Genomic DNA, 23,135 nt, shown 5'->3' with positions numbered 1-23,135 from the left:
ACAGCTGCTATTTCAAAATAACTTTGCAAGCACCTACACAACAGAACCACTATTTTAAATTAGTGAACACCTTATTTTGAATTTGGTAAACCTCATTCCACCAGAAATAGCACCTATTTTGAAATAGGGGCTGTGTAGACAGCAGATGGGGTGTTTTTGAAATAAGCTGTCTGCAATGCTTCCAAGGGCTGTAATGCAAAATAGTCTCTATTGTGTGTGGACACACTATTTGAGAATAAGTTTTGCTTATTTGGGGGCTTCCCTATAGTGTAGATGTGTTATTCCAGAATAGTTTATTTTGGAATAGCAATTCTGGAATAAGATGTTCCAGAATAACTCTGTAGTGTAGACAGACCCTTAGGCTACATCTACACTACAGTGATCTTTCAAAGGAAGTTCTTCCAGGAGATCTCTTCCAAAAAAAATCTTTTAAATAGCACATACACACACAAAAAAGTGGATCAAAAAATCAACCCTCTCTTTCAGTAGTGTCCACCCAGCACCTGCTCTTTTGAAAGAATGGGCCAGGGATCGAAAATCTGGTGCCATGACGACCGCTCTTTTGAAAAAGGGGCCCACAGTGTATCTACGTATGCTAAGCCCTCTTCCAGATTCCGGAGCAGAAGAGGGCTTGCAGAAGAAGAGTCATGTTCTTTCAATTTGGGTAGAAAGAGCACATTTGGTGTGTAGGCCCTCTGTGTGTTCTTTTGAAAAAGGGACAGGTTTTCTGAAAGAACTTGCTAATATAGATGCAGCCTTAGAGGCTATTTCAGATTAAGGAATAGATCTGATAAAAGGGAATTTTTTTACAGTTACTTTTTCCATGGATCTCCCCTTTCTTTTGAAATCCTTTGACTAGCTTTTACTTTCTAACATGGATTGAGGTCTGCAATCTGCTAATTGTCACCAAAGATTGGGGGTAATCTTTTTTTAATTCAAAATTGATCAATTTATTTCAGTCTTTATCACTTCTTAGCTTTTACTTCTTCCTCTTATCCTTTCCTTCTCTCCTATTCTCTCGTATAATTTCATTTCTTTTGGATACATATTACAATAGCTTCCTTCTAGCCAACCAGCTTGAGTGGGGCCACAAAAAGCTACAGGTTGAACCTCTCTAGTCTGGCAGCCTCAGGACCTGACTGATGCCAAACCAGAGAACTTACCAAACCACAGGAGGTCAATATTGTCTAGCAGCAGTACCAATACTTCTACTGCTTACTGGACTCTTAGAAGACATTTAGGGATAAATTAGAGCTAAATACCAGCACAGAACACTGAGAGCCAGGACTGGTGGCTGGAAAACAAAACAGACACTGTGAAGCACAGCAGACAGGGCTGTCCGTTGTCTGTCGAGAGAGGGCCCCCCAGAATGTCTACACAGTTTTTTTGTTCACAAAATCTGTCAGCAGTAGTGTTATGCCTCATGGCTGAAAGGCAGAATGCTGCTGGCGAAAGTGCTGAGTTTTGTTGACTGTCAACAAAGGGGATTTTGTGTGTGGATGTCCCACCAGTTTTGTCAACAGAACTGGGGTTTTGTTGGAAAAATTCACTAATGTAACTGTAGCCAAATTAAATAAGCCCAACTAACAGCAGAATTCCCTCTTCTCCCACAACTTCTACCCAGCTTCACCCTTGTCACTGTAAGGTAAGTGGGTTACACTGATAATTGTCACTGCCCTGGAAGGCTTTCACTCTAATGCTATGCAAGCAGATGGAGTATAGAACTATGCAAAAGGAGGCACAGGTGTAGTCATTACAGCTGGAGGGTTCTGCAGAACAGGTGGGTCTTCAGGATGTTTGTCTGAGGGATGTGAAGACGTATCTGCCCCTTGGCAAATACTGGCTGGGAAGCTGTTCTAAGCTATAAGGGATGCCATAAGTGAAGGTGCGGAGTTGGAAATGGAAGGCGAGGAAGGGAACCTCCTGGACAGAATATAAGGAGGGAGAAGTGAAATAAGAGGAGATGGAAGAAGAGGTGTGTGAGAGCGCAGAATTACACAGCACCTAGAACAAGTGGTTAGAACTCCATGCCAGTGTGGAAGCCAGTGAAAGTACTATAAAAAAGAGGGAGAGAATTGATCCAACCACTACTGCTGAAAAGAACAAACATTTGTTGGGACATAGTTAAGATGCAAACAGGCCAGACAAGATGGTTATTGTGATAGATTATTTCCCTGCACATCATTAGAAACCATGTGTGCATGCATACTTCTCATCTAAGGGTATGTATACCCATCACTATAGTATATGAGCATCTTCAGCATGAGATCAATGGCAACAGTGAAGTCCCTAACGGATTTCATGGTTTCTGGCATTTCTGACTTTGAGCCAAAACTGTGCCTGAGGTAGGGGGCTTGTTTTAGAGTTCTTAATTTCTGCTGTTCTTTGGGAGTCTAGAGGTAGGAGGAAGTGTCACTGTAATTCTCATGACAAAAAGGCTTTTTCTCCTCTGTATTCGCCTTCACCTGAAAGACAGGCTTTTTAGATTCTGCGTGTCTGACCACGTCCATCGGCCCAAAGCCTGGATGAAGCAACGATGGAAACAATCTTTCTGAGGGAGGAAGAGGTGGTGCACGTGAAGCAAGCTAAGAAATACAGTACAGTAAACCCCCGATGAGCATGATGCGATTTGCACTTCACTCTCATTAACGAGAGAGAAGTGCAAATTGAAAGGAGCACAGCTCCCTGCTCCAGCCCCTGGCTCCCCCAGCTGGGGGAAGATGGAGAGAAGTTGCTCTGCTGTGGCTGTATGCCTTCCTGGCTCCCCCAGCTGCTGCAGCATGGCTTCTCCCCTGCTTCCCCCAGCTCCCGCAAGCCCCGGGGAGCGGGGAGCCAGGCTGTCACCTAGTTCCCTGCTCCCCGACCCTGATGTGTGCAAAATTCAAGTTACATGTGCAGGAGTGCAACCCTGGCATAACTCGAGGGTCTACTGTACAGGTGTTTGGTGATGGCAGCTGTCCTCACAAGTAGCTGATAGAGACATTGAAGGAGCCTTTACTGGTAAACTTAGCGCAAAAGTGCCAAATCACTCTGAGATTTTTGCTGTATTGCTGTTTCTTATATCCACACTAGCAAACATACAATGGTTCTTCCCACCCGCTCCCGCCCGAGTGCAGCTCCCTAGTGGTACAAGTGGTGGAACTGTAGTGTAGACTGGACATAGACATTGTTCTATTAAGTTATCTATCCCTAATAAGAGCAGAAAAGCATAAGAAAACTGTGGAGCTTGCAAGCACAGGACTCTTAATCCTTTTAAAGTTCCTCATCTGAACACGTAGTTCCTCAAAATTACAATAAGATCCAAAGTCACTTCCTTCAAAGTACTGTTTTGGCCAGTCCCATCAGTCAGTGCTTGTGGGGTAGCCCCATAAGTGACAGCTGGCCGGGGGAACGGGTGAGAGTATCACTCCCTGAGGACAGCCTCTAGGAGGTTGACTACTATGGTGGCCACATGGAGCCGCTGCAGGACCATGGTCAATGCGCTGGCCACAGCCTCAATGGGTGGTGGGGAGCTGCCTGGGGTCCATGGGCTGGCCCAGGACGCCTCCTCTGCACACTATCCCTCTGCTTGCCTGGGGTCAGCTAGCCGGCCCTCAGCTTGTGCAGGCTGAGGCTTCTGGGGCCGGGCCCTTTAAAGGAGTAGCTGGTGATGGCCCTGGAAGGGCTTGACTGCCATGCGACCCTGCCCGCGGCATTTCCCAGCCCTGTACTTTCAAAGGGGCACCCGGGGAACATGTGGATGTTCGCTTTCGATCCCCGTTTGGCTGTGTGGATGCTCCTTTTCGAAAGGTCATCTTTCGACATGTATTTTCGAAAGCCATCCTTTCAAAATCATGTTGGAGTGTAGACATGGCCTCAGACTTGACCTGGCCCAGAGACTAGCCATCATCGTTCATAATCAACTTAATCCCTTTCCCTGAGTACCTGAATTGTGAAGTGGTGCTGCAACCTTTACAACTCTTAGCCACCTCTGACTCCCCATGAGTGAGGGGAAAGGTCCAGGAAAATTTAGCAAGAAGAAACATGGCTGAGGACCACATTGTGAACCCAGTGCTCATATTGGTGAGCAACTACTCGTCTGCAAAGTCCTGTTGAAGTCGGTAGAACTCATGACAGTAGCATCTTGCCGGTAGGAAGGAAGGTCCCACAATCTGATCCCAAGGTATTTCCATTCCTGTCCTGTCTGGTTAGTTTCTTTTCCAAGGGATGCATGACTTCTCCCTTAGAGAGTTAGATTATAATACTAGACTGAAACATAGATATTATTTCAACTTTTAAAAATGCAACTTGTGCATTCACACTTTTTAACATTCATACATTGTCTGATAATTTGAAAATCCAGACTATGCCTAAATTCAGAGTAGTCATTTTCTATAGCTATGTTTTTTCTCCATTGAAGCAAGATTGACTTGCTTTCACTTGAAAAAATAAGAAATTAAAATGTACATTTATGCATGATCTCTGACATGATTGGAATAAAGGACATATATATATAAGATAATCGCTAAGTGGGAAGAAAAAGACAATTATCAAAAGAGGCAGACTATGAAAGGATCTGTAATTTCAGCTGTCATTGTTTCTTGTTACTAAACTACTGATAAACTCATCTGTTCAGGAAATAAATGTCAGTGTACTTTTGTAATTTAAATGAGAACTTGTAATATGGAAAATATGCTTCCCATTAGGATCCTTGAAGGTTTGCTTTGAAATGAGAGTCCCCTGTGATGTCTATTTCATTTTCTTTTATTGTTATACTGTTGTGTCACTGGTGACATTTGTGCTGAATACTGCCCCATTATAACAACTGACATCTGTGTAGAGATATTGTATCCTCTCAGGGGGATTATGGGAAGCAAACACACTAGTAAACAGAGAAGTAGCCAAATTTATTTGCAGGAAATGTAGTCACTTTGGCTGCCAAAGGTTGGGGCATGCTAACAAAACACTTTTGCCATATTTGGACTTAGATCAAAGATGGAGAAAATGTTATTAATATGATCAAAAAGCCGGGGAAAAGTTGTGGTTTTCACTGTGTTTTTCAAAATAACTTACATGGGAATGAGGAAAGAACCATTCCAGGGCTTTAAATGCATGTTAATAATTTGTACTACTAGCCCTTTAGTGAATTTCAATGTATTCTGTCTAAAAAATGTAAAATTTGTTCTGATGCCAAGTGTCAGAGGGGATAGTACCAAGATGGAAATGTAAAGCATACAGTAGGAAGCTTAGTCATGTTTTCTTCATGCTAAGACTCTGTATAAGGAAAAAAGCAGATGTTCTTTGAATTTCAGTTGAGATTCTGAGTTGGGTCCTGCATCCCTTGAGTATCCAACCCCATTCCCATTCAAGGCAGTAGGAACTTAATATGCGAAAGCAATGCAGACTTGAGGTCATAATTTAACACAGGCCGTATCCAGATGAGTGTAACATTATCCCTGGTAGCAACTGTGGTACAGAGGGTAGAGTGGCTGCAATGTGTCATCTAGCTGGGTCGGGGCACCATTAGCAGAATGTTTGCAATCCTGGAAGTAACAGCTAACAGAGATTACTCTGCATTGTGCTCTTACTGCTAGCCAAAGTCAGAGTTGTGCCAATGGGAAATTACAAGAAAAAAGCTAGTATAGACTGAGCCTTATGCTTGTAGCTTCAGCCAAGAGTTTGTGGGCTTACCCAGGTCACCTCTGTCCAGGAACCCTTCAGGCTGAGAACTGTGCAGCCTGTTCCACCCACCACCATGTGCAAACCAGGGCCCAAGTGCTCATTCCTTCCCTGCAACCACATGGCTGAGATAGGGGAAGTGGCAGAAAGAGAAATGCAGGGACTCCAGCCAGAGACTGAGGTATGTCTACACAACCAAGCTTTGTCAGCAGAACTTATGTTGACACCCAAAAATCAACAAAACAAAAATTGCAAGAGTGTGTTCACACTTCCTCCCTCTGACAACCCATCATGTCCACACGGGGGGGCTCCGTCAGCAACAATGTGAGCAATGCACTGTGGATATGTATTCCATAGTGTAGTGTTGCAGGAGGACAGAGCTGATCCCTGCACATCTTGGGCTTGCCCCTGAGTTTTCCTACAGCCTCCTCAGCTGCTGGGAGGGGAACCATGAGTAGCTCTGTGAGCTCTCCATGCTGAGGAATGTCACAGCAGCACAGCAGCCTGGTCCCCTTCCCTTGCCCTGCTTGCCATATCAGGGCAGTCTGCTTGCTGCTGTGTTCCCAGTGCAGGGCAGAACAGGGGGCATCCAATGATTTGCTCTTCATTCCCCACGTGGAGCAGTGCACTCAGCTGTCAGATACTTGCCAGAGTTCCAAAAGGGGATGGGTGCACTCCCCCAGGGCAACAGAGATCAAAACACTGAGCAGAGCCCACAGGGTGGGCATTAGGAGATCCTGGCAGAAGCCAGGTTTGTGGCCAAAATAACAGCAGAGTCTGCATTGGCTCTTTGTCAAAAATAAAGGGAGGGGGAAAGAAATAAAAGGTCTTTCATGGGGATGGAAATTTTCTCTTTGAAACTGAGCATTTTTCTCTACAAAAGTCGCACTGCAGCCCGTGCGCTCTCAGAGTACATCTATACTTTCTGTGGGTTCAGCACACCGCAGTCCCTCTGCCGGAGTTCAATTTTGCTGCCTCAGCAAAGATGCGACAAAGTAGATCTCTCTGGGCTTGGCTGTCGATCCTGGTACTCCACTATATTTTGTGGAGTAAGGGACATCGGCGGGAGGCCAAAGAGCCCTGATCTACACCAGGGAACAATGTCAACCCTGATAAGTCAATTCTAGCTATGCTAATGGCGTGGCTAGAAATGCATATCTGCGGTCGACTTTGTTCCCTAGTGTAGACGAGGCCTCACTGTTTTGTCACCAAAGGGCAGTTTTTGGCAACAAAACTTGGTGGTTTAGACACTTTTTCACAGTTTTCACTGGATTTCTGGGTGCTGAGCTGACTTGCTGTTTGTGCCAAAGCTTTTCTTCCCCCAACAATCTCTTCACCTCACCTTCACTCCACTTCTGCCCCCCTGCTCTTTCTCCCTGTCCTCTTCCACTCCCTTCCTTTCCCATCAAGGACTCTCTCCCTTCCCTTTTCTTTCTGTTCAGCTAATCCTTTTCTAACTAAATCCATGGGGAAAATAGTGCGATTACCATGATAAGCTTTGCTGCCATCACATTGTTCATCTTGTTTGTGTTCTACCTCTTCTGCAACCATCTGTCTTGTGTAGTTAGTCCTGCCCCAAAGAGTTCAGTGCACTCTATCTGCTACTCTTTTTATCCAGAACCTATCAGTGCGGTGCCCAGTTTTGGCTGGCCTATAGGCACTACCATAATAAGAATGTTTAATAATAACAACAGTCGTGGTACCTGCTAGTTCCAATCCATCCTGATTGACTTTCATCTACCTATTTGTCAAGGGTTCTACTAGAACACCCATCGTTGTACCTGGGCACCAGGGTAGCCGACAGACTTGCCAGGCTCTTGGGCAAGGTTGGAGGGTGGGGGTTTGGGGGGTGGCTCTGCAATCCCAGAAAGAGCAGAGCCTTAGTTCAAAGTTAAATGGCTGGGGCTAGCGTCCTCCTGCCAGCCCTTCCACACTGCCTGGAGCACCACTGCTTGAGGTTCCAGCAGTAATGTAAAGGGCCCAGGGCTCTGGCTGTTGCTACTGCCCCACTAGCAACAGTGGTGGCTGGAAGCCCTGAGTTCTTTTACATGGCCAAGCCCCAGGGCAGCTTCCCCCATTGCCACCACCCCTGCCAACCTGGCAGGTCTGCTTATTGCTGATTCATCTAACTTCTCTTTTCATTTTCAAAATCTCTGGTAATTGTTTAAAATGCTGGCGTTTGCTGCAGTTACTGTAATGTTTAGCAGGGTGATTGTGGAGTACTGCAGCACATATTATAAGCCTTGCCTATTTATTCTTACTGCGTTTTCAAAATAATAATTCAAATGGGTTTTGTTCTATTGTACATGAAAAATGTGCTCAGCTAGAGGGGGCTGGGGATTCTGTTTTTCCCAGTGACTAAGGGGAAAGCATTAGCCAGTGTGTGTTTCTGTTAATTCACCTCAGTTGTATGTATGCTCACAGATTTCCTTAAAAAATATTCCTGCTGTTGAAAATGACGGACATATCTTGCTACATCTTCAAAATTGAACTAAAAATACCTGCTTGACCTGTGGGTTTTGAGAAATGCTTGCAACAGTGGTTAACACAAGCCCCCCTGCTGAGATCAAAGTCTGGCTCTGTCTCATTTTGAAACACTGTAGTCGGTGCCTTGTTGTTAGGCAAAAAAGTAGCAGAGTGATCCCCTCTCCAGTGGAAATGCAATATTTATTTGATCTTGAGCCTCTTTTGAATAATTTTGCTAAATCTAATTGCTCTTGATGTTTTATCCAGTACATTATGGACTTCTTCAGAAGTAGCTCTTTATGTGATGGGTGAAACATTAGAATACAGTAAGGGCCACTTCAAATATCTCTCATCAAGGCAGAGAATCCTGGAAAGATTATTGCAGATCAATCTGTATAAATCCTGTATGAATACAGAAGTTCTTTTAAGTTAAAATATACTTCTTTTTTTAAAAAAGAAAAGAAAGGAAAGAAACTGTAAATTCTCAAAGGTAAAATACTCTATGATGATTAGGAGAATTGTCAAGAGGGAGGTCAGAAATTTAGTTACATTATTAGTTTATGTGTGTTTATGATGAAACCAAATATATGGTGAAATCCTTTCAAATGGATTAATTATCAGACACTAAAATTATATTTTCTAGAGATCTCCCATTAGAATTCAAACGCATGTAACTTCAGGATTTGATTGTTCACTGTGCAGATGCAGAATACAGCATGTATGTCAGGAACACCAGTACTGCAAAGCACTTAAGCATGTACTTAATTTGAAACACACACGTAATCTTACTGACTTCAGCGAGTCTGTTTACATGCTAGACCTCAAGCACGTGCTTAAGTGTGGTGCTGGTTGAGGCCACGAAGCGTGATGAACCCAGATTCTCTATTGGTGGGAATGCCTTTGTGAAGCTACTGTGTTACTCTCAGTCACAGAAGTGCAGCCAAGAAACTTGAAATTCACTTTTGTTCATCTGGGGAGGACTGTGACTATACCCTGTGACAACATGTGGCTTCCACTCGTGCTTGTGCTGGCATGCACACCATGCAGGGACACATTTGAGGATCAAAGCCTACCTGAGAACCTTATCATGTCTGTTTTCAAGCAGAAGTTTCTGTTGAAACGAGTAACTGCCTGAAACTTGTTGACCCAAAATGACCCTGAGGGTATGTCTTACTGCCATGTAAGCACAGGATTAGTAGCACTCAAGTAGTGAGCAGACTCTGGGTTTGTTAGTCTTGGGCTTGAGGATATGTCTACAGAGCAAAGACAAACCTGGGGCTGGCCTGTACCAGCCTACTCAAGCTTACGGGGTTCAGGCTGTGGGACCATTTCACTGATATATAAACCTTGAGGTTTCGGCTGGCATGGGCCAGCCATGGGTGTCTAGATGCTATGCTTAACATTCTTTTAGTATCTGTACTCATTTGTAACCCCTGTTAGTAAATGTTGGATCCTGGGTCCCCATCTGAGGCTGCAGAGTCTTGCACTACAGTATGCAAGCCTGAGTCCAGCCACCCACGTCCCAGACTTTCTAGCTCCACCCAAAATGTGCTTTCTCTGGCCCTTTGCTCATGGTGGGAAAATTTGACTGTCCAGAGGACAAAGCAAATGGACCCGTGAGATTTTGGAGGACTTCCATGAGTCCAATGGGACTTCTTTTACTCTGAAAAGCAACAGGACTTGATTAGGACCCAGGCTTAAATTCTCCACTCCCAAGAGTCCTGGTACTAACCATAGGTCTGAACCCTGAGTTAGTTCAATTTGTATATAGACAGAAGGGGATTGGGTAGACTTTAGCCTAAGTTCAAAAGATGGGCTTACACTGCAGTGTAGCCCAGGGGTCAGCAACCACAAAAGCAAGAAGAGCCATTTTTTTCCAATTTGGTAAAAAATCAATTATTCAAGAGCCGCAGTGCATGCAAATACAAGAAAGTCCTTAATGAATAACTTCAAACCCTTCTTTTTTTAACTCTTATTTTGAGAACAGCACACACATAATGATCTGTAATATGATACATGTTCACAAACTTTTTACGTATTCTATTTTCTCATGCTTTACGAATGTGTTCATACCATTGCCTTCCTGACTTTCACTCCCAAACATTCCCTCTCTCTCTCTCTCTCTCTCTCTTTCTCTGTGTCTCTCTGGAGGATGCTAGGGGGAATTATCCAACATTTTGAGATCACATATCATTTGCTATTTAGATATGAGTTGTTTATTTTTGGGCATTTAGACATTCAAAAATAATCAGGAGGTTTGTTTGGCTTGGTTTGGTTTGGTTCTTTTACTTTACAACTATAGCATCAGGATCCACAAAGAAGTCCTTAAAGAGATGCATGTGGCTCTGAAGATGCAGGTTGCAGACCCCTGGTGTAGCCGGATCCTGAGCAACTATAACATGGAGCAATAAACAAGAGTAATTTAAGAATGTGTCTTTTAACTCTGGGAGTACAACACTAGACTGGGCTTCAGAAAACATGGGTTGTAGTCTCAGCTCTGCTATTTGCTGTGACCTTGCGTAAGACATTCCCGTCCTACAATTTCCAGGGCCCTTTTTGTAAAAAATGAGGAGCTGGTACTCTGCTGGCTTCTTGCCTCCGACCCCAGCCAGTCCCATGACTGGGGCTGCTGAGGTGCCCTACTCAGCAGCAGCAAGTATTGGCACCAAAAAAAGCACTGATGATATCTACCTCCTCTGAAAAGCACTTTGGCTATGTGTACACTACCGTGAGCTTCTGAAAGATGTCCTTTTGGAAGATCTCTTCTGGAAGATCGTCTTTCGAAAGATCACATCCACAGACAAAAAGCAGATTGAAAGATCACGCCACTCTTTCGAAAGAGAGCAGCCACAAAGCTCTGGCCACTCTTTCGAAAGAGTGGGGCAGGAAATGCTTTGGACAGGATCATTCTAGGAGCACTGGCCATGCATCCCCTTCAACATCCTCTCCCTGCAGACGCTGAGGCTTACCCTGCTGCACGCAGATTTACAGAGCCTGTGCATGGTCCTTAAGCCATGGGCCCAGAGCAGCCACGGACCCACCTGCACATCCTGGCTGGACTGCTGGTCACCCTTCTTGTGGCTGCCCTCTACCAGTTCTGGTGGCCAAGCCCTGTCCTCTGGCCTCCAACCTACCACAGCCCTGGTTGCACCCCACTACCCACCACCCACCGGGCCACACAGCACCTCTGGAGCTATCCAACCAGATCCAACTGGTGGGAACAGCTAGTTCTGGCCAAGTGGAACAACACACACTGGCTGCAGAATTTTTTGCATGAAGAAGGACACTTTCATGGAGCTCTGCAGCTGGCTTGACCCCACCTTCTGATGCCAAGACACCCAGATGTGGGCAGCCCTGACTCTGGAGAAGTGTGTGGCCATCACGATCTGGAAGCTTGCCATCCCGAACAGCTACTGCTCCATGGGGCAGCAGTTCTGGTTGGGCAAGTCGAGCACTGGGGCCCTCCTCATGGAAGTCAGGCATGTGCCACTTGCTGGCCTGGCACAGGGAGGAGGGAGGGGGCTGGCAGGCAAGGGTGACCCTTGTGGCCTTGGGGTAGGGATGTGAGGGGTTGGGGTGGGAGGGCTAGCCCTAGGGGACCGTGATGACCCACCTTCACACAGGCCCAGTGCTGGAGGGGTGGCCTTGCAGGGAGGAGGGTGGCGCAGGAGGGGGGCCTGGGAGGGGGTGGGGCCACACCTGTACACACTCGCCAGTGTGCCCGGTTTCCATTCCCTGCAGATCATGATGGTGATCAACCAAGTGCCGCTCTGGAGGCTTGTGTGCACTGGGGACTTACACATGGCTGTGGCAGGGTTCACCGCCCCTGGCTTCCCCCACTGCTTTAGGATGATTGATAGTACACACATCACCATCCAAGCCCCGCAGCACAGTGCCAGCTGCTATTTCCACTGCAAAGGCTTCCATTCATTCGTGCTGCAGGCCCTGGTGGATCATCGGGGCCAGTTCATGGACATCTACGTGGGTTGGTTGGGCTGAGTCCATTATGCACTGGTTTTCCACAAGTCTAGCCTCTTCTGGAGGCTTGAGGTGGGGACCTACATCCGCCGGTGGGAGCTCACACTCGGGTATGTCACCACGCCCCCATGTATGGTGGGAAACTTGGCTTACCCTTTGCAGCCCTGGCTCATGTGGTCATACAAAGGCCACCCCACCCGCTCCCAGGAGCTGTTCAACAGCTGTCTTGCTTGGGCACACTCCCATCTTGAGCATGCATTTGGGTGCTTGAAGACAAGGTTCAAGTGTGTCCTCACATGCCTTGATGTCAGACTGCAGAACATCCCCCACGCTGTGGGGCCATGCTGTGCACTCCACAACCTGGCTGAGGCAAAGGGGGAGACCTTCCTCCGAGGATGGGCGGTCGAGGCCAACCCCAACTAATGGATAGCCTCCATGGCCCCCAACTGCCAGATTCACCACAATGGACTCCACATCCAGGAGGTCCACTAGGAGGCTTTTGTACATGAGCCCCAGTGCCCCACCCCATGTCCCCTGCAGGCTCCCCCACACCCTTCCTGCCCATTCAACCCTAGTACCCCAATGACCCCTTCCACCCATCCACCCCTCACGCCATTCCCCCAACAACAAGGCACATGATGGGGTGCCATGCTCCCTGCCCCACCCATGGGTCCCACCCCTGGGCCGAGGGACAGGAATGTGCCAGGAGCAGTGGCTTATGTGCCCTGCATGGCAGGCCCTGCCACACATGAACCTCATGGTGCCTTGTGGATGGGGCTGACCATTGTGGGGGTCATCCATCCCATGCAAGGGAAATGGGGTGGCAGCCAAGTGGGGGTGTCTGACCACGGAAGAGTGTCTACATGATGGCAGGTGACCTGGGCACAGCCTGGTCTTTCCTGGGCCCCCCACTACACATGTGCAGCCTGCAGCACTGTTCACGGGGGTGGGTGCTGAGTGTCACCTACAGATGTGTCTACATGCTGGGGGTATGCTCCTCAGTGGGGTATATAAGGTAAGACCATGGCCTGTGTGGCTGGCCCGCTTCCAGTCATGGCAGCGGAGGGCACACACACCCCCACCCCGCGGCCCAGGAGTTACAATGTGCTGAGCACTTACCAGAAGATCCCCGGATAATGTTGGGGGACGCCCAGCTGGAGGTCTCCTGGCTCAAGTACCATGATGAGACAGCAATGACCAAGGTCCTGTCGATCAGCTCATTGTTTGATGGAGCCTCAGTCTTCAGGTCCAGGTGGCTAGTCTGGGAGGGGGTGTCCTGGCTGTTCTGGGGGCCTTTCTGGCTCGCCCTTGGATGCCACAGGTGGCCCTCCACTGCGGTGTTGATGATGTTTGGTGTGGGGCATGGAGCTCCCTGTAGTGGGGACAGGTGGCCGGCCCTGCCTCTGAGTGCCTGGCTGCATCCCTCAGGCGAACGTAGCTGTGGTGCAGCTCTTTTACCTTGAAGCATACCTGCTCCAAGGTGCAGCTGGTTTGTCTGTGAGAGCTCAGCTGGCAATAGGGGGCGCATTTTACCAATTCCTACCAGTTGTCCGGAGTACATCCTCCTCCTTCCAGAGGCCAAGCAGATCTCTGAGCTCTGGCTTAGTCCAGGAGGGTGCCCTTCTTTTTGGTACAGGGGCTGGCTCCTGGGACCCCTCTGCTGGATCATCAGGGGATCACTGGAGGTCACGAAATGGCTGTCTCTCAGCCAGGTTGGCTCTGGTCACTGCAGTTGTAGCTGAGCAGGTGTGGATGTCAGCGGCTCATGTGCTCATTGTCAACAGGGTCTCGGCTTCCTGCCTTGGGGGTCTCTGGGACTCCATGCGCCTTGAAGGCAGACACATGCAGGGAGCATAGAGCTTGGCTCTGAGGGCTGGTGAGGCTGTCTCCACACCCCAGCTGGCCAGCACCATGGAGGGCCTCTCTTTTAAAAGAAGGGCCTGCGGAGCATCTACACGCGTTCTTTGGAAGGATTCTTTGGAAAGAAAGCATGGTTCCTGATCCGGGAGTGGAAGAGCGCTTCCAAAAGAGGTGTCTCATTCTTTTGATTTGCTTTTGAAGGAACTTGCTAGTGTTGACACAGCCTTTGCGAGGTCCTGCTACCAAGCAAGTCTAAAGAGACTTTACTTGTTGTATTATCATAACTGCCTTGTGATTGGTCACAAGTTGTTAAACTTACCATGGGTGAGTTAGGAGAGTTTGTTTCTGCAGCTCTAGATTTGCTTTCTGGAAGAACAAAAAGGGCCAAATTTGGCACTCACTTACAGCTATGCAATCCCACTGAACCAAACTCTGTTGTCATTCTCCCCCATCTAAATCCAATATTACCCTGTCTAAAGCAGCCAAAGCTAGATTCTATTCGCAGTTCTTCCACTTTTACGCCAGTGTGACTCCACTTCAGCAATTGAGAGACTCTGGATTTGTTCTCTGTAAAAGAAATTGGGATTTGGCTCTGGTTCAGTTGTATGCAGTGAGAACCATGCTAGGGGATAGGTTTATTGAGCTGAGAATACAGGAGCACCACAGTTTGTAATGAAAACCATCCACTTCAATTTCGATATAATGTATTTAAGAACAGGAATGAGTTGGCTACCGACCCCATTCACTAACATTCAGTAATTTGCTATGTATTAAAAAAAGCAATCCAAAGCTGCATCTGGTGAAATGTGTGCTGCTGATATTGGCTTGTGCTTAATTTTTGGTCAGCTTTCATGTATCCCTGAAGCAATCTTAAAATCCCATGAAACTAATCAAAAATAAATAGCTACTGTCACCAGGAGGTAAGAATTTTAAGGGTCTAACCTTGTAAACACTGGATGAAATGAGAAAAGCTGGAAAAAATGTGTTTATCAGCAAATTTTCTCCCTTCCCTGCCCTCTTCTAAGAATCTGTTTAATTTTGAGCTGTCAAACGCAAATGAAAGGCTGAACTTTTCTGGAATGGCCTTGGCTGGGGATTGATGGTGAAAATACAAAAGACCATTGGCCATCTTAACTACTTGTAAATTCTGGCTTCACTGAAGTGAATGGAACCTGTATTGTATCCTAGCTCAGGGTCCTGCAACCTGCAGCTGTGGAGTAGTGTGCAGCTCTTTAAGGACTTCTTTGTGGCTCCTGATGCTACAATTACCAAAAAACAAAACAAAAGAAAACAAAACAAAATCCTCCTGATTATTTTTGATAAACAGTGAACATTTAACATTTAAAAGCTCAACAATGAACAACTCATATCTAAGTAACAAATGGTATGTGATCTCCAAAAGTTGGATAACTCCCCCTACCCTCCAGAAAAAGCCAGATTTGGAAGGAAGACAGGAAGACAGTGGTACAAACACACATGTAAAGTATGAGGAAATAAAATATGTAAAAAAATTTGTGAGCACCCTGCAGCAAATATGTAATGCAGTACAAATCAGTGTGTGTGTGTGTGTGTGTTGTCCTTATAATAGGGGTTACAAAAAGTCTGGTTTGACGTTATTTATTAAGGACCATCTCATATTTACATGCATTGTGGCTCTTGAATTATTGAGTTTTTTACCATATTGGCTCTTCCGGCTGTTTTGGTTGCTGACCGTTTTCCTAGTTATTTGGTGTCTGGATCCATTAGTTATGTCCCCGTTCTCTATGTCCTGGGGTGAAAAGAAAATAACTGCAGCACAAAGCCCGACTGCTCAGACTAGATGGGTAGAGAGATTTGGGTCACTGAAAGCAAATAACTGCAGCTCTTGGGCAATTCAGTAGGGCCAGACTCATTGCACTTTGTACAGTCATTTCATCTGTGTAAAGTCATACCAGTCAGATGTGGTAGCAGTTAACACCCACTTTGTACTGGTATAAAGAAACAAACAAAAAACAAAACAAAACAAAACAATGCAGGTACTGAGCAATGATGAATCAGACACCTGTGAAATTTGAAGTGAATTATGCCCTAAAAAATAAACTTGTATTCTCTTCTGAAAGGGAATTTGTGGCTCTCACCTTCTCATCCCATTACATCAAGATGCAGAGATTTTCTACTCATCGTCATTTCTATCCCCTCCCCTTGACTTTAGACAGAATTTGTGATGCAAATCAAGATGATCATATATTAAAACCTCAAAAGTGTGGTGGGAATAAAAAGCACAATGTTATATCTGTGAGTGCTGTGATGGATTGCTTTGCTCCTTAGTTTTTCAGAGCTCCCCCCAAAAACTTTAGTCTTACGTAAAGAAAACAAATTCAAAACATTAATAATGTAAAAGACCTGCCTGCCACTCAAGGGCTAGAAAGAAACCAAGAAATCAAAGTGAACTGTTTTCTTCATCAAAGCATAGGAAAAACAGAAGTGTTTTATGCAAGTTAGTCACTTGGTGTGGTGCTCTGTTTTGTTTGTAAACCAGTCTACTTAAAAAGGCAGTTAAGAAAATAACTTTTTACACATTCATTTTCAGTCTGTATTAGTAGATTGGTACTAGCAGGAGTAGCACAAAAGGGGGTGAGACTTTGTGTAAAGGTGTTAAGAGTTTAGATTTCTGAATTTTAATCCCAGCTCCATTAGTAATTTACTTGTGGCTTTGGACAAATCACTTATGTCCATCGTTTCAAAATGTCCTCCAGTTTTTTGTACCTTGACTTTTGAGTGTCCAGTTTGAGACCTCTAAGGACTGGGTCGGTGAAGTAATTGTGAAAATTAGTGCTTTAGACTGGGCAGCCAAAGTTAGAGAGCACTTCTGGGAATGTACACTTTAACATCTCTCTGTTTGTCCTCATCGATAAGTAGAAGCATGACCTAGGGCACAGTATGCTGGAATGAGAACTGGGTTCTATTCTTGGTTTTGCCACAGGCCTGCTGGGTGACCGTGGGCCAGTCCTTACCTCTCTTGTCTTCAGTTTCCCTGTCTGTGAAATGGGGATAAAGGTACTGACCTTTGAAATTCACTTTGAGATCTATGGATGAAAAATGATATGAGAGCTAGGTAGTGTTGTTATTTCATAGGGGTAGTGAGAATTAGCTAATTGGATAGCTATCAAGCTCTTTGATATTCTTGGATCAAAGACAACATTGAAGCTTCATGCATTAATTCTTTGACTTTCAGATACATCTGCCTCCTACTGATCAACTGGCTGCCCCTCCCAAGCATTAAACAGGTTTCCAAGAAGACTGGTTGGTATCAGATTACAAGGAAACAATGTGGAGGCTTTCAGGCTTGGTGGTAACAAGCATCATGTTACATTTCACTACTATTTATTTGCATTGGAAAGAGGAGTGGGTATTGTCTCCTTGTTCTTTCTCTTGCCAGTAGTGAAAACATTTTGTTTAGATTAGTGGTGATTTGGCTTATTTTTCAAAACGGTAGTTGTGTTAGTCTGTTTAAGCCAAAACAAAGAGAAGTCTTGTGGAACCTTAAAGACTATCAAGTGTTATGTATGTGTGTTATGTACGGATTTATAAAGAAACTGGTAGGCTTTAAGATGCCACAAAACTCGTTGTTTTCACTGCTTTTGTTACTTATGTACGAGTTGACTTTTAGTAAAATCTGATGTGCTTATTGGTACAATTACTTCTGCTCTGTAGATTGTAGCAAACTGGTTTGAAGATACAGTAGGAAAATAGTTTCAACAGGTTGCACGTCTGAAATCCGGTACTCATTCATCTGGCAACATCCGTGGTCCAGAGCCTCCACCACCCTCGCAGTAACAGAGGGGATGGGAGATGGAGCCCACACCCGCCCCACAGCAGCAGGGGCTGGGATGCTGACACAGGCTGGGAGCTGGAGCTCCCACCTGCCCCGTGCTGGGCAGGGGCTGACTGGAACCCCATGGCAGCCCATGGGAGCCTTGTCTGGTGAGGGACGCTGCAGGCTGGGGCTGCAGTAGCCTGGCTTCCCAGGGCTGTCTGCCTGCAGAAGCCCTACAGCTGCCCTCATCCAGCAAATTCCCTTGTTCAGGACCTGTCAGGTCTTGAGCATGCTGGATAAAGGAGGTGCAACCTGTATTAGTTTATTGGAAACCTGTTGAAATCAAAGAAAATGCTCCCATTGATCTATGCTGGCTGTATATCAGGCTCTAGAACGGAGCCTTGAATGTGAAAACAGAATCTCAGAAGATGGTGATTCCAAAATAGAAGTCAATATGTGGCTATTTATTCCAAAGTTTTTGGTGTGGAAACTGACTGGAAAGTTAAATAGAAGAGTAACAGAGAGAGAGCCGTGCTAGTCTATGTACTATCAAAACAAAAAGCAGTCTAGTAGCACTTTAAAGACTAACAAAATCATTTATTAGGTGATGAGCTTTCATGGAACAGACTCACTTCTTCAGAGCGTAGCCGTACCAGAACAGACTCAATATTTAAGACACAGAGAAAAAATATTTCTGTTTTAAGATTTCTATTTTAATATTTAAGGTTCTCTGTGCCTTAAATATTGAGTCTGTTCTGGTAGGGCTACGGTCTGAGGAAGTGGGTCTGACTCACGAAAGCTCATCACCTAATACATTATTTTGCTAGTCTTTAAAGTGCTACTGAACTGTCTTTTTGTTTTAATTAGAAGAGACTTTCTTACCAAATTTCCAGTACTGCCTGGATGTTGGTTGGAAACAAGCCAAGTATAGGCCAGAGGTAAGCAAGTCCAACACTTGTGCGTTCAGTGCAGCTGTAATATTTCTACCAGGTGAAAAGATAATAGCAGAGTAGTTAGAGTACTGGCTTTGCAAACTCAGGGTTGTGTGCTCAGCCCTTGAGGGAGCCTTTCAAGGGTCCAGGACAGGTTAGACTTGATTTTAAAAAATATACGTCAGGGATGTTGATAGGTCTGGCTGTGAGTGCAGGGCGATGGGCTCAATGACCTCTCAAGGTCCCCCCTGTATACAGTCTGTATTATCTTTGGAGCACTTATCTGAGCATGAATAAGTTAATTCTCACAACACCCCTGTGAAATGTGTAAGTATTAGCCACTTCCTACCGGTAAGTAATTTAGGGTATATCTACACTGCAATCAGAGGTGCAGCTGGAGCACAGGTAGGCACTAGCTTTGATCTAGCTAGTTTAAGCAGTGAAGCTGACTGCTGCAGCACAGGTTGTATGACCCCAGGGTCCCAGATGGTATCATACAGCCTGCGCTGCTGCCCATGCAGAGAAGAGAGAACTCCAGAGAGGAGTGTGCTGGAAGGAGTCAGCTCTCTGTGAAGAGTGGGAGTGAGGAAGAAGCGTCTGGGGACTGCAGCCTACACTGGTCAGGGGACTTGCTTTGCTTTGATGTTAAGTTGTGCTTGTACAATACATTGTGCCCTGCAGTAAGTGCTGGAAGCAGACCTGGGTGTGACATCGGTTCCTTTTTGTGATGCTGAAGCAGCTGTTAGTTTACAGCCCCAGGTTTCTTGTGCAGTCACTGGCAGATCTGGAAAAGCTCCTAGAGCAGTAGTCACCAACTCATCTGTTGCAATCAACTGGTCAGTCTTGGAGCCACCGCCAGCCGATCGGGATCTCTGGGCCACTAAAGTGCATCAGGGTTCAGACAGGCTGCCTGCCTGTCATGGCCCCATGTCATTTCCAGATGCAGCTGGCTGCAGGCTTGTCTCAGCTCCCCTAAGGAGGAGGGGAACAGCTTGTCTCTGCAACCTGTCCTTCTCTGCAGCTCCCATTTGCCAGCTCCTGGTCAATGAAAGCTGTGAAGATAGTGCTGGGGCCAGGGGCAATGCACAGGGGCATGCTGGTCCCCGTCCCCCAAGGGAGCACAGAGGCAAGCCTGCAGCCAGCAGCTTCTAAGAGTGGCATAGGCCACAGCAGGCAGGCAGCCAGTCTGAGCCCTGTTGCGTTGCTGGCTGGGAGCCACCTGGGATAAGTGCCTCCCAGTTAGAGAAGACTACACCTCGCACCCCCACCTGCCCCCCTTTCCTGGCCATCTCCAAAACCAGCACCCTACCTGTACCCAAAAACTGTATCCCAGCCTTGAGCCCTCCCCTGCTTCAGTACTCTGCCCCAGCCTGGAGCCTCCTTCCAAAACCAGCACCCTGGACCCCTGTCTGCACCCCAACAATCTGCCCCAGCCTGGAGTCCCCTTCAGCTCCCAAATTCCCTCCCAGAGTTTGCACCCCTTGCCCCTTCCTGCATACGAACCCCTCGGCCCTGGCTCAGAGCCCACACCCCTTGCCCCACCCCAGAGAAAGTAAGTGTGGGGGGGGACAGATTGACAAGTGACAGAGAAAGGAGAATGGAGTGGGTGGAGCTTTGGGAAAGGGTAAGGGTAGATCCTGGGTTGCCCTGAAATTTAAAAGTAAAGTTAGGCATAAAAAAAGTTGGAGAGCAGTGTCCTAGTGGCTGATAGGGTTAGATACAGGATTAAAACAGAAATAAACTAGACCAGCAATGGTAAATAGTCTCAGGGGATAGCTGTGTTAGTCTGGAGCTTCACAAAACACAAGCAGATCTGCAGCACCTTAAAGACCAATCCATTTATTTATTAGGTAATGAGCTTTTGTGGGTAAGACCCGTCCCATGAAAGCTCATTGCCTAATAAATGAATGTGTCAGTCTTCAAAGTGCTACAGCAGGACTGACTGCTTGTTTTTGTAGACCAGCAGTGGGCAACCAAGGCCAGTGGGTGGGCTGCATGAGTGGGCCTCCTCTGTCTCAGTGGGACGCACAACTGAAATCAGTCATGTGCTCTAACCGTGACCCCGAGAATAAGATTAAATGCATTTATACAAGGCAGGGTTAATATTCGAAAACAAGTAGAAATTCTTTAATCACTGATACATTGATAGCACAGTCATCAACTTCAAGTAAAAACAAAAGGAAACATTTACACCTACTTGACAGTACCAGATTCTGCCTCTTCCTCTGCCAAGCATTTCCCCTCCCAGCTCCTCCCCATATCCCCTCCCAGTAATTCCAGAGCACCATGGATTGGCTGACTCCCACCCTGTCCCTGCCCTTCCCCCTCCCTCTCAGAGCCTGAACAATGCAAATCAGCTGATTCATAGCATTCATTCTCTGGGAGCGGGAGGAGCCACCCAATTCATGGCACTCTGGAAGTGCTGGGAGGGAGGGGTAAGTGTGGAGCCTCATGTGTGTGAGAGGCATGGGGGAGGGGCAGACGAGGGGTGTGTGGGCAGTACATGGAACCCACGTGGGCTGCCCACCAGATTAGATAGTACTAAGAGATATTGTCCCCCCACATTAGGACATTAAAATAGTCCATGTTCCTGTATATTTTAATTCCAGTTATTAAATAATTAAATTGAGTTATTGATTAATTCATATCAATGGTTCTCAGACTGTGGGTCGGGACCCCAAAGTGGGCCATGACCCCATTTTAATGGGGTTGCCAGGGTTGCCTTAGACTTGCTGGGGCTGAGGGCCAAAAAACAAGAGCTTCAGCCCTGGGTGGCAGGGCTTAGGTTACAGGCCCCCATGTGGGACTGAAGCCCCTGGGTTTTGGCTTTGGCTGTTGCTGCCACCCCACACACTTGAGGCAACAGAACTTGGGAAGGTGCTGGGGTCCTGTTGTCACAAGGGTGTCATTGTGCCGTGAAGTCTGAAAATCCCTGGTTTATATCGCAAATAAGGCAGTGGTATCATTTGCAGGGGAAAAGAAAGAAATTATTGCATTACAAACAAAATTCACATTATCCAGTTCTCTAGCAGTGTCTCCATGCCCTCTCTGTACTCTGTGTCCTTTCTAGGTCTCTGCCGTATGGAACTGCCTGGGTGGAATTCATTTCTGTCCCTACGAACAATTGAAACACCCCTGCTGGAGCACTACAGAATATTTCTCATCCAAAAAGAAATTCTTGATCTAGAATGATGCCATAGAACTGCAGTGACCACTTCAGTCACCACTCACCACATGTGGTGAACAGGACACCACCGTGTGGCAATTTAGCTCCTGAGATGCATGTGGCTCTTGGAGCCTTTATAGGTGGCTCTTCCAAGAGTTGCATTAAAGTGCTGCCTGCCAGTGCATGCACCCCACCCCTGGTAGGAGACGTGTGTGGTGGCTCCAGCAATGGCAACTGAAGCTACTCCACTGGCCCGAGCTGCTCCTCCGGCTCCAGCTACTCTGGTGCCTCCTCCAGCCCCGGCAGCCCCAGCCACGGTGGTGGCTCCAGCCACAGCAGCGGCAGCTCTGGTGAGTTGCTTGTATTTACTTGCAGGGAAGGTCTGCGGAGGCTGGGTCTGAGGAGTGCATTTATTTAGAGAGAGGTGCTGCGGCAAATATAGAAAGATGCCAACCACAAGTATGGCAAACTTTCAATTCCCGTTGGACACCACCGCGATAAGAGTTTGTGGAGGATCACTTTACATAGCTTCCTGGCTAAGGAATACATAGTAACAGTTTTTGGGTAAACAATAAATAAATAAATCCAACCCATTGCACATTAATATGGAGTCTAACTGCTAGGATAAAGCGGGTTAAGTCTAACTTTTGGCACCTCTGTGCATGCTGCCACTATTTTGCTACCGAACTCCTTTGCTGCATAAAGTAAAGGCTGTGTCTACACTTGCATTACTCTTTTGAAAGAGGAATGCAAATGAGGGAAACTGAAAATGCAAATAAGGCACTGATTTACATATCATGCTTCATTTGTGTAATCTCTTTTGGGAAGAGATTCGAGGAATAAGGATTTTTTCGAAGACAGGGTTTATTTTCAAAAGACCCCCATGTACACTGAATTTTTTCTTTTAAAAGAATCTCTTCTGAAAAGAGATTATGCAAATGAGGTATAAGATATGTGAATGAGTGCCTCATTTACTCTTACGGAAGAATAATGCGAGTGTAGACACAGCCTAGGACTCAAATCCTTAGCCCTGCAAATGAAGTTGGGGGAGGGGCAGAGAGGGAGGCAAGCTAACAGTTTCTGGTGAATGCTACAAACAGGATAGGCGGTTTTGGTTGGACATATTCCTGGACATAACATGGCATAATCTTTAATTAAAGATTTGACTTTAATCCTGGAGACGCCGGGCCAGTCCTGAAGGCTTCCAGCTCATGGAAAAGCACTGAGGACACATCAGGGTGTTCACTGAAGCTGCTGAATAGCCTACTGTGTATTCATA

Source organism: Carettochelys insculpta, chromosome 18, assembly GCF_033958435.1.
Source record: "Carettochelys insculpta isolate YL-2023 chromosome 18, ASM3395843v1, whole genome shotgun sequence".
In the NCBI taxonomy this organism is placed as follows: Eukaryota; Metazoa; Chordata; order Testudines; family Carettochelyidae; genus Carettochelys; species Carettochelys insculpta.
This window is presented reverse-complemented; position numbering follows the sequence as displayed.